Genomic DNA, 18,428 nt, shown 5'->3' on the forward strand with positions numbered 1-18,428 from the left:
TAGAAGCGATGAGAGAAGAGCACTAGTCGTGGACAACAGGTATTTCATCTCTGACAAATCCGATTTCTTCCCGATGCTTACTGGTAATGGATAATAAAATAGTCATCTGTGATAACTAGCTTGAGTGGGAGACTGGAGGCGGCCGCGGTAAAGGAGGGGGAGGTGGGAGGAGTGAGAGGTGTGTGTGGGTGGGGGACGCCAAAGATGACTTCCAGGCTCAGGAAACCTACATCTTACAGCCTCCAGTGTTTTTTGAGTTGCAAATTTTCAGGGACTGGTAGCTGCAGGCAGCCCGTGTTGTTGACTGGAGTCGATTTCCACCTTTCAGACTAGTAGGAATGGGCCGTGTGTTGTGGAAGCGCGGCGGGGGCCAGTAGGGAGGAGGAGATGCAGTGATCAGAGTTCTTGAAGCTTCACTCCTCAGGGGAAGTGGAGCAGTGAGGGATCCTTCTTACTGAGCGGAGAGCGTGTGAATTGGGAAGGATCCTGGTGGCTGGCTAGTCCCAGCTCCTCTCCGGAAAAGCAGTTGCTCTCGCTTCAGAGATGCGCCTAGCCTTCGCCTGCATCGCACTGCAGTAAGTTCAACTCGACATGGTTAGCGATGTGAGTGGCTTCTGGGTATGTGGTGCCAGGGAAGGGGAGCTGAGAAGAAATGGCGAGGAAAGTTAGAAAAGCATAGCTTTGAATTCTCCATGAGATGTTACATCGGTTAGCCTCCCTGACTCTCGTCCTAGTTAGGCTGTAGTTGGCTACTCTCAGTTATTTGCAGACGGAGACCGCTGGTTGCTTAGGTATGCAAACCCCCCCCCCCATTGTGATTTTAGGGAACAAAACTGGTAACTGTGCTCGAGATTGAATTACAAGAGTCCTCTTTTGAAAGTTACCAATGGATGGCAGCTTGCTTTCTCAAAAGAAAATTTGTTAAGAGGCTGGCTTTGATTTTTCAAATGCCCAGTTGTTAAAAGTTTCATTCCAGACTTAATCTGTAAAATAAAGAAGCAATCAAACAAAAGCCTTTGATTTGCTTTATTAAATCAAAGTAAAACGTAAAGTAGGTCTCTAGATAACTGCTAGGCAACAGCCTAGCCGACACTGATGATACGATAAACATTCAAATGCTCTTTAGTGGGTGGAATGTGCAGGATCCCCTCAATTTCTTACTACTGCAATAATTTTCTCTAGTTGCTAAATGGCTCCTTCCTTGTGATTTCAAAGTGGTGGTTTTAATTGATGACTTTATATGACTTTATACTTAGAACGAAGCAGCACTGTGTTCACTTGCAAAAAAAAAAAAGGCTTTAAAAAACTTTCAAAAAACAACTTCAACTGGTTGCTCAAATTGCAGATAACCAACTCCTTTAAAAGGAGGTAAAAATAGGTCAGCAAGGGCCAGCCCATTTTAAAGCAAATGACCAAATGAATGTGAATGCCACAGAATACTAAAGGTCTTTTTTAGAAAGGAAACCAGAAATAATTAATTAAAAAAAAATCTTAGAGTAGCTAACCAGGTCCTCTTTTACACTGACGAGATTTTAATAATGAAATAAAATAAATAAATAAATAAATAAAAAGAATCCCTCAAGCAGAAAGGATGTGTGACACAAAACTATTAGACCTAATTACAGGATCATTGGAGAAATTGCTGTATTACTATAGTCGTCTCCAAAAAAATTAAGAAAAAAAGAGGTTAGCTAAAACAACTCAAGATTTTAAACTGGACACAATATGTTGCCATAAGTTTTATAGGATAAAGGGGTATTGAAACTTATGAAATAACTATTGTGAAATGGACAGTGCTTAATTCTGAAATTTCCTGTCATTAGAAAAGAGGAAACAGGATCACTCGTACCTATTATTTCCGTTTTAAATTGTATTACTCTTTCTTGTAATCCACTAATTTTCATTATTTTATTAAAAATAAAACATCCTGAATGTAATGAATTTTGCCTACTCTCAGGGATCTCCAGATATAATATTTTTGTCATTATTGAAATACACAATTTGTTAGCGGTAACATTCCACACACACATAATTCCTTGGTGCATAAACTACATATGACTTTGTAAATCACTGAGTAAAATATAATCCAGGGGATATATTTGTTATGATAGTGCATGCATGAGCATGGTTAAAAATGTTAGCAATAAAAAAAGAAAACATCTAAAAACATCTATACAAAGACTGAAAAAATATGGTTGGAGTGAGTTTGCAAGCAGCTCTCTGATACTCTAGAATAAATCATCACCTGAACCTTGAGTATTTAGCTAAAAAGAAGAAAAATCAGGCTGAGAGCCTGATAGGAATTTGGGTTGAATAGGAATTTGTCGGAACTTCTTTAAGACAGGAACATAGGCAGGTGGAGTTCGAGTTCTGGGGACACCTTTGCTTCATATTTTGGTGGTTTGACTGGTAAAGAGACCTCATGTCTGAAAAGATTTTCAAAACCATTTTTGAAACAAAACAATTATTTTAAGGTTTAAACCATTGGTAAGGTTTGTTGAGGCAGTGTTTGAACCTGACAAGTATCTTATGGTTCATGCTTTTCCCTGCTTACTATTGAAAGAAGGAAAAGCTGTAGTCAGACGAGCCAGACAAAGAGAGCTGCTGGCCTCACGATCTAATTCTTCTTGCTAATAATGACTATGATGTTGACTATGATGTTGATATGTAGGCTTGAAAAGACATTTTATGAATATTCTTTCCTCAATGTGTCTCCTCCTGGCTGGCTTCAGGAGTGGAACTGTACTATGTATGCATGATACTGCTTAAATATCTTATGATAAGAGTAGCACCTCTAGTCTAGGAGCATGCTCCTGGAGGAAGCTCCAGGCAAAATTTTGAAGTAAGCCTCTGATTACCCCTTTCCCATCCCTGTTATTTCCCCTCTCCTATAAAACACTACCACAGACTCTTACCTTAAGTCAGAATCCCATGTGCTTCTTCATCCTTAGGCATTGGCTATGAAGTAGGTTCAACTCCTTGACAGCTCTTCGGGTTATTTGCATTTGTGATTTACTCAGCATACAATGCATGGATAGTTACCAGTTACTGTGCGTGCACTCATGGCAGAGATTAGGTTAAGCACTTTGAATAAGTCTTTTCATTTAGGAGTTAACAGCTGCTGGAGGGAGATGGCATTTTGTACCATTCATAAGAAACACTATCTCAGAGGGAATAAGTAAATTTCCTAAAGCAACATATTTTGTAAATGGTGGGCTAGGATTAGCCCCCAGGTGTGACTAGGTCTAGCTCTTTATCAATTTGCCACCTTGTTTTAGTAAAATGGTACTCTACCGTGGGTCAAGTGGAGTAAGTTTGTTGTTTTGCAGATGGAGTGGGTTGAGAGTGCTTAAGAAATCGAACTGTAAATCAGGAGAGAATTCCTTGCTCTACTGATACAAGATTGGATCTACCTACATTAATCCTAAATCCAAACTTGGCATACTCAACCATTCCAATTTCAGTGTTCTGCTCATGAACTGTGGGAATGAAGCCAGGGACATCTTTTCCAGAAAGGAAGATGATGGCGTTCATATGGGAGGGGAGGGTTGGAAGATCTAAACACCAAGAGAGATGAAAGGAAAATAGGGATCATATGATGGGAGGCTGGTATGAGATCTTGTCTAGATTCTGTGTCCTGTGCGACTCTAAAAAGCAAGCTATTTGGGCTGTGTGTGGAGTGGAGATCTTCAAAATCACAGCTAAAGACAGACTCAAAGCATCTCTTTAAATAATTGTGAAGTCTGATTATAGAAATTAGAACAGTCTTGTCTTCAGATAATCTCCTTTACATAGTTTTTTAAAGAGTAAAAACAAAAATGATGATTCAAAGAAAAGTGGGGGAGAAGGGCCAGATGATGACTGAAGAGGAAAAACAGTGCATGGAAATATCACTGGTTCTTGCATAATCACTTCCTGAAAATTTGCCAGGAAATAAAAGGACATCTTTAACTGGTGAGGATAAAAAACAAAATGTTTCATGTAGGTAAAATTTGAAGAATTAAGGAGAATAACACGATTACTGTCACTTGTCTTCTTATCACAGAAGACAACACTAACAAGGAATAAAATGAAAACGGTATGGGCGTAAAGCCAAACAATATTTTAAGATTGGTCTTTCTCAGCATACTAAATTTAAACAGCTGAAATTCTTTTTAAAGTATTATCTGAGTCAACAATTTGAAATGAAGGATTTGCCTTTTAATAGCAAATCTGTATTATAAGTTTAAAACACAATGTTCTTGACTCAGTTATTTTGTATTGGCAAGATACCAGTCATTACAGATCAAGTAGCACAAAAGCTGATGCTACCTTCAAAATCAGAGGATACATGTATGTACTCCATAAGGGAAGTTGTTTCTGAGCTATTGTCACACACACACACACACACACACACACACACACACACACACACGGTGCCACATACACATTTTAAGAAAGGAAAAAACTGTATTAATTGTAATAGTATATACCGATAACAAAAAATGAATACAAGTCACGTTTGACTTCTGCAGTTACAAGAGGTGCTCAAAGTGGTTACCATCAGAATCCAGACATTTCTGATTATGGTGAACTACAGCTTGAGGAATGCTGACCAAAGTGTCCCCTTGTATACATTTTTTTAGCACCCCCGGTGTATACAGAGGGTGCCAAAAAATGTATATACATTTTAAGAAAGGAAAAAACGGTCTTAAAATTATGCTGATGGTAGCTACTTTGAGCACCTCTTATAATTGCAGAAGTCAAACGTGACTTGTATTCATCTTTTGTTATCGGTATATATCAAGTATTAAAATTTTAATAGTTTTTTCCTTTCTTAAAATGTGTATACATTTTTTTGACACCCTCTGTATGCATGTTGGAGCTTTTCAAATGCATTCATATTGTTATCCCTGGTCTTTCTCTTGTGTCTTGCCATTTGTGACACTACAGGTCGAGGTTAGGAATAGAATCTCAAGTTCATTTTTGAATGTGATACTTTAGCTCTCTTCTTATATTTAAAAAAATAATGACAGGAACTTTTATTAAGTTCTTGCTACCTGTACACATTGCTTGTATAAGCATCTTGCACATTTAATCTTGATAATACTCTTATGGGATAATCCTCTTATCATCCTCATTCCCATGAGGAAATTGAGACAAAGAGGGTTAAATGAATGACTTACCCACAGTTAGAAATGAGTACGGATAGAGCTGAGGCATGAACCAGACAGTCTGGCTCTAGAACCCATGCTTTTAACCCAAAGTTTCCAAGTCCACTATTAACTATCACTGGCTTGTTATAACTCTCAATAGTTCATGCTATTTGTTCACTTCTTTGTCTCCACATATACCTGCCTGTCTAATTTCTGTCTTGACACCAGATTCCCTCTACCGTCACCTCATCAGTGTTTCACTTGATAAGGCATCTTTACCCTTTAAGCATCCACTCTAGCATCGTGGCCTTCTGGAATTCTATTGGGTTGTCGGAAAAGTCATGATATTTTCTTCTATGTTTTTTTGTTGCAAACATGCGTCATGACTTTTCCGACAGCCCAATATTTGGAATCTACCACTGGCCCAAATGTCTTTCTCTGTGGTGCCACTGAAATTTGTGCTTGCCTGTATTACTGAATATGCCACAATCTGTTTTCTACATTTGGGAAGGAAACCAAACTTTATTGATTTTTGGAACTTTAGTGCTGAGCATAGTTTCTAATATAATATTTAAGATGAATAAATACTTCTTGGGCCTGCCGAGTGGCGCGTTGGTTAGGAGTTGGCTTGGGATGCCAGCTCTGAGAGGCAGGGCCCCGGTTCAGATCCCACATGAGAGCCAGTGATGCTGCGCCCTCTACAACTAAGATGATGAACAACAGCTTGACCTGCAGCTGGGCTGCTATGAGTCATGGCGACAGCGTAGGCTGCAGTTGGGCTGGCCGGCAGCTGACATGAGCTTTGGTAAATCACCATGAGCGGCCATCCAATGGCCTGCAAGCGACTGCCTCACCCAGGAAAAGCACAATGATAATACACATATGGGTCAGTGAAGTGACGTCCTCCACAACTAGACTGAAGAACAAAAAGGACAGCAACTTGTCTGTTCCCCTTCCCTGATTCCCCAACGCCGTTCCCCTCCCCCAATCCCCCAATAAAATCTTTAAAAAATAATAATAAATAAATACTTCTTTTGTAAACTGAATTTGAAGCTCTAATTGAATTCTCTAAAGGGGTAGGTAGTTCCACTTCCATAGTCTTTGCCCCCCAAAAAGACTGGAGAATGTTCTTTCAGCTGCAAGTTACAAAGTGTGAGACAGATAATATGTTTTAATAAGTTGAACTCTTAATTAGTATAAAATTACTCAAAAGACATTTACCGTTCTCTGTAGTATTGAATAGTTAGAATATAGGGGTCAGTATTTTGAAATATGACAGGTGGCACATTTATTTCCAGATCACAGTATTGATATTTTTAATGAAAGCTAATTTCTGTTACTAATGTATCTTTGGTGGTGGTGGGGGAACAAATATTAGAATAAGTGGTTCATCAAAGATGTTTTGCTTTTGTAAGACAATAGAGTAAAGCTGTGAAATGGTGCTTTTTAAAAATTGTTTTTGAACTCTTATTTCCTCTGAGTAAGAATCCTGTGAAGATTTTGATTCAGTCTTAGCTGGCAATTATTGAGTCATATTGTGAGCAGACATTAGAAACTTGACTATCACTAGAGAAAATTGAAGAAATGGATAATGGTGGGAAAATCAATCCTCACTCCCCTCCCCCAAAGAAGCATTTTCAATTTATGGGATCATTTGAATTTACTTATTGATGATTTTGTAAATTTCTTTCATTAAATATTTAAATATTATAACAATGAACTGGGTGGACATCACTTATGGGTTTCCAAGTATAATATTTTTATTAAAAGCATCATCTTGGGTCAAATAATTTGGTTTTATTCTCCTTCTAATCCACATGAATCAGTTATCAAATATTCATTTTTAACCCTGGGAAGGACAAATGGGATGAGAAGTGTGATAGCTGTTAAAAATCTCTTTGGGGTTCCATCAAAACAGTAATCTCAGGATGTGGTTACCCTAGTGATAGAGCAGGGCCTTCCATCATAATACGATTTTCTTTTAAAGAGTTTTGGCTTATATAGTGTTTTGATTATTCTTGATGATGTAATTGTGGGTGAAGGTGGGGAGAAATTGATTCCATGTATAATGTCTCAATATGTACAGATGCTTATTTGAGTTTCATCATTCTTTTCTTAGGCAGTGTGATATAGAGGTTAAAACTTATTCTTTGCATTCAAATTGCCTGATCTCAAATTTTTACTAGTAGGATGACCTTGAGCAAATAACTTAAATGCTATGCTTTATATTTCTCTTTGTAAAATAGGGATAATGAAAACAATATCCAAGTCACAGAATTACATGATGTAATCAGCATGTAAGGGGCTTAGAATAGAAGGCACACAATAAATACTCAAAAATTAGTTATTATTTTCTGTTTACTTGGGATGTTATCTCAGGTAAAGGGTAAAGGATCAATAGCAGAGAAAATTTCTAAATAAAATCTAAATCTAAAAGCAGTTTTTACTTTAGTTTTATTATTAATAAAAAAATGAGACTCATAAAATCAGTTAAATGTTAAAATAAACACCCTCTTTATGTAGGGTCTTCTTTAAAAAATGGTAACTTTTAATAAAGGTAAATTGGATAACACACGTGAAAGAGTGGCTGGCATACAAACAGCCCTCGGAAATTTCAGTTCCCTTCCCTTTCCCTATAAAACCTTTCATTTTTCTTCCCCCGACATTCTTAAAACATAATCACAGCTATCATCCATTTACTATTACAAAATGATGCTCTATCTATATTGACTACTCTGCTATTTGTACCTAAGCAGACTGGGAAAATGTGACCTCTTATGTGAGGAAATATATTATCTAGATCGATTCCTTTTGAATGATATGTCCTGGAAAGGAGGAATATGGAGGTGCTGCGGGAAAGCATTACAGGATCCTTGACCTGAAAACAGAGATTTAAGCCCAATAGATGAGTTTGTAGTTTATTCAGCAACTTGTGTTGCTGAGACAGAGGATGCTAGGGAATGTTTCTTTCTGGGCTTTTGACCAAGGAGTCCCTCTGCTGGGCCCTTAAGGAAAAGAAAAAAGGCCTCGGGGATTCTTGATTGCCTGCCTTTTGTAGCACGTATTTTAGAGATTGTCAGTAACACTCAGCTACTTCTGGGAAATTAAGGTTTTTATAAATATATACTGTTATTTCAAAACTATCACCTTAAGAAACAGAACTAGTAACATCATGACACTGTACCCTATTCCATCCTTCAGGTATTGATGGAGTACTGTGTCAGGTAATGTGGCAAGCTCAGGAGAGGAAGGGTAAAACCATAGACAGGTGCCTACAGGACTAATCACACTTTAGTGAAAGAGAAAGATAGCAGCAAACACACCTAAATAAGAAAGCAGGTACGCGATCTATTGTTATTGTAATAAGTGCTATGAAAGAAACAAAGAGCTGAAACAGAGAACAGAGAGCCTATTTTGGGGGGGCAAACTGGTTTCCATACATATAAGGACCAATCCTTACCACCCTCCTATTATGCTTTTGAAAATTATTATTATAGAATGCATGTCTGGTGTTGACAGTGAGTAGAAGAGGATTATACACTTGAAGTAATCCTTAAAACCAAGACAGATGAACTCATGGTGAATCAGAATTTTAGAATTACTGAGCAAAACATTTTCATTCAGTCAAAAACATGACTCCCACATTGCTTTTTCCTTTACCTTTATATTATGAGATTATTTAGCTTGTGGCGGCTTTGAATGATTAGAAAAATGCAAGTACTCAGTGTTGCTTAGTAACTTCTGTTGCCTGTCATTTTGGACTGCCTATAAACAACTTGTGACTTCCCACCTCTTGTCCCAAATTACTAGATTTGAGAAAGAGCACACAAGCTGATGAGTCACTTTGCTATCTTGTTGTTCTTAATACAAGTTCTGATTACCAGGATGGGTGCTTTATTGTTATATAATGTCATTTGCCACACCAGAACTGTCTATTTGGCAAATAAGGTCCCTTTGCTGTCACACATTGAAGAAAGCAAAGCATGAAAGCCATTCAGCGTAGGACTATTGTTTGGTGTCCCTGGTTTTCAAAGTACTCTAAATTCTACACCACATATTGTGAACGTTAACATGGTAAGGTTTTTGAGCTCCATTCAAGCTACCTGCATAACAGCTTGGCGGTGCATTTGGAGTTTAGGTGACTCTATTATCATCATCAGAGCTCTTTCAACAAAACAAAACAATGGGTTCAAGGAGGCTGTAATATTGTTGCTATTATTTGCGGTTAGGCAGTGTTCTTTAGTTCCTGAAATTAGTAACTTCGTAAAAAAGAAACAGAGTCTGTTAGATTTGATGTATATATTGACCAAAATTTCTTCTCCACTCAGTGGCACAGCTCTATGGAAGGAATTAGCAGCTGTATCTTACGATTGGAAAGCCTCCTGGGTAAAGAGAATGTATATACTCTGGCTCTTTAACATCTGTTTTGCTGATCCTAATGAGTTAAAATCCAAACTATGTTAAGACATATGGAAATATTGTCTGAGGAATGCTGATATCTGTGTTAAAAGAAGAAAAGGGAAAGAAAGCTTTCCTTATGTAAACATTAAACAAAGTTAAATAGTTTTCTATTTTAAGGATGTCTTATAGTTTCTCAGATGCAAGTGTGTTGGAATATCCAGGAGGGGGGTTTAGTACAAACTTCCCTGATGTTAATTTAATCGCAGACTCCTTCCTTCTGGGAACATCTATTAATATCTCTTTGAAAACATCAGACCACAATTTACTGGCCTATTGACATTCAATTATTCATTTAAAGTGTTTTGAGTACCTACCATACATCAGAGTAGTAGGTTCTGGAAAAAAAAAACAAAAAAAACTATGAATAGAACCTGACCCTGATATTAAGCTGCTTCTAAATCGGGGGTTTGAGGAAGATACATAGAGGTAGAAGTTATAACATTGTGGGCTATGTGCAGCGATAGAAGTAGTATATAGGAGGTACATAGTAAGTTGCTATAGAAAATGGGGAGAGTATGAGATTAAGAAATTAATCACAGATAATTTAGAATTTGAGTTGGGTCTTAAGGGAAAGTAGGAATTTACCAAATAAAGACAAAACTTACAAAGCTCTATCTAGAGACTATTATTCTTTTACCCTCCTGAAAACCAGTACTCCTTTCATTCATCAAAGCATAACTCTTGAGTGCACAGATGGTACATGAATAAAAAGATGAGAGCTGCAAACTGGGACAGAGATACGTAACTTCGGTGGTACAGATAGTAATTGATTCCCCTGAAGTAGATAAGAATCTCTAGGCAAAGAATGTCGAGTGAGAAAAAAGATAATTTTAGGAACAAACCTTGATGAATTCTAATATTTTTAGAGTATATCAGAGTATATGGGATTGTAAAGAAGGAAAGCAAATTGTCTCAGAAGAGGAAAACAGTAACAGAAATCTGTGGTATTCCAAAAAACTGGGGAAACTCATCCTATAAGAAAGACAGTAACTGTTGCTGCCAGATGCTGCCATTGGATTTCAATATGGGGATACATTGGTGACCTTAGCTAGAGGCATTGCTGTAATGACTGAGGTGAAACCTAGATGTCAACATGATCGGGGAGTGAGTAGGAGCTCAGGAAATGAAGAGAGTGATTCATTCAAAAAGCTTCTCTATGAAGGTTTGACGGAAGATAGAGCTGTTTCTGGAGACGTTTGAAGGAGCTTTTACTGTTCTGAGATAGGAGTTTTTTGAGCACGTTTAAATATCTATGAAAACTTGAAGTGATTAAAAATACAGACAGGAGAAGGGATACTTCTTTGATACCTCATGATGTGAAATCGAATAGGAATCAAGACATGGGCTATGAGTGGACCTTGGCTAGAAGCAACAAGCCCTGTAAAGAAAGAGAAGGAAGGAGAGAAAGAAGCAATCTGAATAAGTGTGTAGGTTGTATAGTGCTAAATTGTGGGTATTTATGGAATTTAAATTTTCTGTGTAGAATTTGAATAAAGTGAAGAACGTTTGAAGTTTTGGACAAGATTGGAGTAGTTATTGACTTATAAGGATCTGGGCAACAGTAGGCAGCCATTTGAGTAGATGGGCATAAGTTTACAATAATAACAATTTACCTCAACGTGGGTCTCCATTCAGCTGCTTGGGATGTGGCATAGAAAACATAGAGTTTATCCAAGACTTATTGTTTTATTTTGCTTTGCTTTTTATAATATCATCACCTACCCCCTCAATCTCATCTGTCATTGTAATATTACTCCCTCAGATTTAGAAATTTGGATGACAGTTTTCCTTTCTATCTTCTGTCATCATTATGATTGGTTAAAGTATATAGGTTGACAAGTCAATACGCTACAGAAATTCCTGAACTACTTTACCTTCATGGACATTACACTCCATTCTATGTTGACCATTGGCCCACAACTCCTTTTTGGATGTTGGTATCACCTTGAAATTTTCATCTTTGAAATCATGAATTGCAGAGCAATAACTGCCTTGTTTTCTCTAGCTCCCACCAGTCTCCAATACCTTGACACGCCTCATTTCCTTTTAATAGTTATTTTCTCATTCACCCTCTCCTAACTATCCAGGCAAGACCCAGTATAAAACTTAAATAACACTTTTGCCCAAATCTTTACATCTTTGTACTCTTTTCCTTGCATTTTACATCTGGCAAAACCCTTACCCTTTCTCAGTTGAGCAGTCTCACTTTGCGTTTTTACTTGGGGTGTTGAATGATATTGAAAATCACAAAACCATGAAAACTGGTGTCATAATAAATTTGTGATCTCCCATCTCAGTCTGATGCTGGCAAGTATTCTAAGTGCCCATGTTTTCTTTCCCTTTCTATTCTCCTCAGCAGCTTTCTCATAAAGCCCTGCCACATGTACTTCATATTTCCTTAAGAAAAGAAAGATTTGAGTATCTTTAACATTTTCCTCTTTGTATCATTTATCTTTATTTTTGGTATTGGCATTTAATGGTCTTAATTAAATTTGGATTTTAATTGAAAATGTATTACTATTCACAATTATATCAACCCTACTTCCCACCTTCTCTATACCCATGCTTTTAGACAAAGCTGCACAACATGGCTCCTCTATCTCTTCAAGAATGCCTATTGCCACTCTATTCTCTTCCAATTTAATGGTCTTTGACATTAACTTCTGTCAGCACTTCTTTCTCACCTTACTTGCACTCCTGTTGTGCCTGAGGCCCTTTATTGTCTCAGTGCTTGGAACAGTACCTGTTACAAAACAGGTACCTTAAAAAAAATAAAAAGTAAAAAAATGAAAAAGCTAAATAAATAAATGAGCTTTGAAAATGCCTTTCTTGATTGGGAGGTGATGAGTTGCCTCATAAAGCATCTCTCTGGCTTAACAATGTTTCTACCATTTAATCTACTCTGTTAGAGAGGTAAATGACCATCTCCTTCATTCTCTGAAATATACTGTTTCCTACCTCCTCTTCGTCCATTTTTCAGTACGGTCTGTACTAATTGTGAACGAGTGCCTGTCCTTTAGCATATGTTTTCCCTCGGTACATAAAAGTAACTATATGTGCTCGTTCTGGAGACGATATTCAACCATGTTATTCTGTTTCAAGAGAATGACATTATTTTTAATTTCTCCAAGTGTAGCAATTATTGGAGCTTTATTTCTCCAGTATTAGCAGCTTAAGTTATAGATTTAGGCATTTGTTTTATTTGTGATACTTTCTGTGAATTGATTATTGACATTCAGTAGTAAACCTGGGTGTAAAGATGTGGAAGGATCGCAGTTATTTTCAGTATTTGACAAAAACGAGCATGAAGACTTGGAGGGCTTTATAGGACGTAAACAGCAGGCTAAGAGGTCACACATGTAGAGAGAATAGAAAATAACCTGTCTGTTTTCCCCAGAGCTATGTTGCTTTCTCAATCTATTTAAATGATGATCTGCCAATGACAACAAAATGAAGATATTTCTCTCAGCCACATCAAATTCTTATCAAAAGAAATGCAAAAAAAAAATCCTTATATAGAATGGTTTTATCATGCTTTCCAGGTGTAATTCACCAGTGGTTGGTCACTTGTTTAAATTCTTGCTTTCCCAAAGCGTTAACCTTCCTCCATTCTTTCCATATAAGCACATATCAACTAAAAGGGATAGATGAAAGCATTTTAGGAGGGGAAACATGATTTATATCAAACTTTAGCTTCAAGTGGACTTATCCACGGTGGTACACTAGTCTACTTTGCAAGTGGACATTTTTACTTATGAGTTGCTTCAGAAACCACAGAATGAGGTTATCCTTGGAATAGCTTTTCAATTTCTAATACAGTAATACCTTGATTTGCGAGCATAATCCATTCTGGAAACAAACTACTCGTATTGCAAGACATCGCTTGTTTATAATGTTAAAATATGTAAGAAATGTTTGCTTGTCTTGTGGAACACTCGGAAACCACGTTACGCACAATCCAAAAATTTTACTGTATTTCTTTTCTATGTAATGTTACATAAGTGATATAAATAAACTTAGCATTAAATGAATATATATATATATATATATATATATATATTTCTGTAATTTTGCTTACAACACAATGTAGCCTCAGCCTTCATTGATTTTATTTGTCAGATTTTAAAACATATAACTTCACAAGGAAATGAAAACTGTGAAAAGAGAAAACTTTCAGGCTGGGAAACTTACATTTTATGACTGGTTAAATACTGATAAGCAGATATATTTTTAATGCATATATGTTTGATTTTTTTCTGCATTTTTATTAGTTTTAAGCAGCACTGAAAGAAGTTGATGTATTTCTATATGATACTTATTCCAGGACAAACAGAAAAAAAAATTGAAAAACCAACTTTCAGTTTTGAGAAATAACTTCCTGGATATGTCTGAGCTGACAGTAATGGAGGTCAAGTTTCCCTCTGTCTTATGCTGCCTGTTTTCCACTCATTCCGCAGTTTTTGTTTTTGTAGGCTGAAGGTGGGATTTTATGTTCTTATTTTAGCAATCTTTTCCTTTTCCTTTTTCCTTTAGATTGCCAAGAGATTAACTATAAACTATTATGTGATGAAGACTTGTTCTTTCTTATATGATGAGCAAAACATTGACTGTCTTTTACTACCCAAGGAATGTTCATTCTCTGCTATCTAATACTCAGTTCTGTTTCTTATACTGAATACTTGATCTGTGGGAGATGAACTTTCTCTCCCATCTTCTTTGGGGCTGGGGGCGATTTTCCAAGTGAGGTTTGTGGTAGGCTGTAGACCAGGCTGCTGCACTGGATGTTTGATTGGCCTAATGAGGCAGAAGAAGTAGGATACAGAAGTATGTATCTGTGGTGCAGCAAGAATGTCACTACAATGAAGAGGGCTGCCCCTTTTGAGCTGATGTGCCCCCCCCCCCACCATGATAGTTATAGAAGACCAAAATCCCACATCCTGCTCTGTATGCTGCTTGGGAGGATTTCTCTCTCCACATGGGATTCTGGTCGTATTGAGCTTTGGCTATGTGTTTGTGTGGAATAAAACAAAGCCTCCAGAAGCATCTACCCACTTGCTTTCTTAATTCGGTGTTTATTCTTTGCAAGGATTATTTTCTAGTTAATTATAAATCAAAGTGAAAGCCAACCATAGCTGAGTCATGGCCCTAATTCTTGCCAATGCTAGAACCTGAACTAGCTTTTTTTTTTTATTCTGACTAGTTTACAGTGAAGGATAAAAAAGATTTTATTGGACTGGCTCATAGATTTCTTGACACTTCCTACATAACATCAGCCCTTCCTGCCCCTGCAATTTCATGGGGTTCCTCTTTATCCTTACCGTACCCATTAGGGTGCAAGCTACATCGTCTTTTTGATGTTTCAAAAGTCATTAAGCTTAGAAAAATTCTGACAGGCCAGTAAACATTATAGTTACTTATTTACTGACATTACAGCCCTTATTTACTTACATTTCAAATTTCAATATTTAAATAAGAGGGCTCAAACACTACCTACATGTAGTCAAATTTGAAACTTCGTAGCAATGATGTGCATTCTAAGCAATAACCTATCCTCCTAACTTTCAGATACATGGCTCCTTATTCACAAAAGGTGAAAACAAAGAGGGCCAGTACTTTCAGATTTAAGATACCCAACGATGAAGAGAAGTCTTTCAGGACAGGGTGGAGAGGTGTTGGAGTCCTAGCTGATAAAATGGTGCAGGAAATTTCAACACTGGCATATGAAATGAAAGCAAAACAGGTGTTAGGAATAATAACCACTAAATCATGTTTACCCTTGGGGCCACATCTCTGTGCCTCCCACTAATTCTTTAGCCAGTTATAATTTGCAATCAATATACACCTGTACTTAAATTAGCCTTGATATTTATTCATAGTGTCTTAATTACCAAATGAGTTTACCTTTTATCATTCTTGTCATCGTCAGCTTTTTATTAGCATGGGCCATTCTTGATAGCTTCACTCATTGTTGCAACTCAATCTTTCTTTGTCATTGGTAAGACTGCACTGCTATAATACTATTTGTATTTTTTTCAAGCAGTCAAAAAGCATTTAATGACTACAATTTGCCAGTCATTCAGAAAACAATGCTAATTAAACAAGTCAGTTGTTTCTGTTCCCAGTAACGTTACAGTTTACTGAATGTGATTGATATCAGTGATCTATTATTTAATTTAACAAATATAGTTTGAGTGTCTACTTGGTGCCAGTTCTGTTCTAGGCATCAAAAATGTAATAGCACATTAAAAAAGTTACATTATCTTGGAGATAGAAAGCAGCAGGTATATAAAATTATATATATATATATATATATATGTGTGTGTGTGTGTGTGTGTGTGTGTGTGTGTGTGTGTGTGTGTGTGTGCGCCATGAAGAAGAATAAGTCAGGGCAAGAGGACAGTGATAGAGAGTGCTATTTTAAATGATGTACTATTTTAGACTTATTTTAAAAATATGTCCCATCTTCTGTGGACATATTACATTTGGGATGCCTTTAAGATAACCAAGAGGTGCTGTTAAGTAGGCAATTGAATACATGAAGCTGAAGTTAAAGGAAGTAGTTGGAGACAAAAATGTGACAGTTGTGTCTATATCTGGAACCAGTAGAGATCACCTAGGGATTGAGTGTAGACAGAGAAGAAGTTTCAGTGCTGAGCCTTGGGGTAAACCAACATTTCATGGGGTAGAGAAAAGGTAGAGGAATCTGAAAAAGTAAGTGAGAAGGTGCATCAGGACAAGGCACTTCCCTGGATACCAAGTAACGAGGTGTTTCAATAAGAAAGGCTGTTCAATTGTGACAATTGCAACTGAGAAGACTAAAAAGATGACTTCCGGTGTACCCCAGGACTGGGAAAGGTAGGTATTTGTTGACGGGAAAATGGGCGGTTCCAATGAGGTGCTGGAGCGGATGTCAGGCTGAAGCAGATTCAAGTGTGAATTGTTAGTGTCGATGTGGAGAGAGAACAAACAGATCAACTACGAATACAAATACTGGAAATTGCGTCTGAAATTAATGGTCCAAATATAACAGTATTATTTGATCTGGTCTAGAGAGTTTGAAAGGCTTTATGAAGAAGTGATTATAAACTGAGGTCTGAAAGATGAGTTGGTATAATGAGATAATAAGGAAGCAAAAGTAGAGAAGCATGTAAAGACTTGATTGCAAGGCAAATGTGAATGCAATCCATACAGGTTGGAGTGGGTGTGTATGAGTTTAAGAGCAGCCTTTGACTTTAACCTTAGAGCATTGGACATACTTGATGATTTAAGGGAGGGGAGGATATGTGGACATTATCTATGTTTTGATGTGATTACTCTAGCTGTAATGTGTATAGGATGAATTGTAGGTTGGCCAGATGGAAGTTGGGTACCCATTAGCAAGCCTTTGTAATAATAAGGTGAATGATTATTTTAGTCTATATTATAGGAGTAACAATGTAAATGGAGAGAAAGATAAATCTGAGTAATATTTATGAAGTGAAATTGATAGTGCTTTAGACGGTCTGGCTATGAGTATATGAGAAAATGAGGTAGAGATGGTAAGCCTAACCTCTAATCTTCTGGCATTTACAGTAGTAGAGGCAGTGCCTTGTCACCAATTGAGAAAATTAGAGGAGTCAATTTGTTTGCTATTATTTTTGTGAACTTTAATGAACTCAGTTTAAACATGTTGAATTTTGGAGACTTTTGAGCCATTCTCATCTGCCTACTAAACTTTTCTGTCTAAATATCCTATTGTCTCCTCAAGAATATTATTAAAACTGAGTTTATCTTCATCCCTTGAAATATTCTCCTTCCCATAATCCCAGATCCAACACAGTTATCTTGAAGTATCTCCTCTTCTAAGTACCCTCTCAGCTTTCCGATTAGCTGACTCAAATTTTGTGCCTTGATCTTTCCTCTCTGTTCTTACATTTATACCTTCTTTTCCATTGTAACCCCTATCAAGCAGTTTCGAACTCTTAATTTTCACTTGATTGGACTCTACCGTACTCCTAACCTGCTATGTATTGGGTTGTCGGAAAAGTCATGATGCATTTTTGCAATGAAAAACAGAAAAAATACATCATGACTTTTTCGACAACCCAATAGTGTCTTCATTTTCAATTCATTTATTGCGTGATACTTTTTTTTAAATCCTCAGTATCAGTTTTCCTATATAAGATTTGGATTTTCCCATATCCTTGCTCAAAATAATTCAGTGTTTCCTTTTTCATCCAAATAAGCTATAGATTCACCTTGGCCTGGCATTCAGGCCAAAAAAAAAAAAAAAAAGAATCTGTAGGTTTCCCTTAACCTGCCACACTGAATAACAAGGTGATTAGAAACTGCCTGGAATAAATTTTTACTTGAGCACTTACTAGTTGTGTGATTTTGGTTGAGTTATTTAATCACGATGTTCTGTTTTCCAAATGGGATTAATTATAGCAACTCATTTACATGGGTGGTTTTTTTTGTTTTGTTTTTTTTTTAAAGAGTTTTTTTTATTGGGGAATTGGGGGGATGGGAACAGTGCTGGGGAATTGGGGGCAGGGGAACAGACAAGTTGCTGTCATTTTGTTCTTCAGTCTAGTTGTGGAGGACGTTGCTTTACTGGCCCAATTTGGCACCATCATTGTGCTCTTCCCGGGTGAGGCAGATCAGTCGCCTGCTTCTGGACAGCTGCTCACTGCGGCTTGAGGGCCACTCACGCTGGCTGCTGGCTACACACGGTAGCCCATGGCAACCCACTGCAGCAGGGGCTGCAGCCTACGCCGGCAACTCACGGCAGCCCAGCTCCAGGTTGAGCTGTTGTTCAGCATCTTAGCTGTGGAGGGCAGTGTCACTGGCCCT

General features: G+C 37.3%; 1 protein-coding gene across 1 annotated transcript in view; it reads left to right on the forward strand.

Moving 5' to 3' along the window:
- Positions 1 to 255: 255 nt before the first annotated feature.
- The window catches only part of DGKB (diacylglycerol kinase beta), a gene marked incomplete at its 3' end in the record, with an annotated part of 506,452 nt that continues 488,279 nt past the window's right edge, over positions 256 to 18,428 (forward strand). The window contains exon 1 of the mRNA XM_019659894.1: positions 256 to 575. The remainder of the gene's footprint in view (positions 576 to 18,428) is intronic.

The sequence above is a fragment of the Hipposideros armiger genome, unplaced genomic scaffold (genome assembly GCF_001890085.2).
Source record: "Hipposideros armiger isolate ML-2016 unplaced genomic scaffold, ASM189008v1 scaffold_305, whole genome shotgun sequence".
NCBI lineage: Eukaryota > Metazoa > Chordata > Mammalia > Chiroptera > Hipposideridae > Hipposideros > Hipposideros armiger.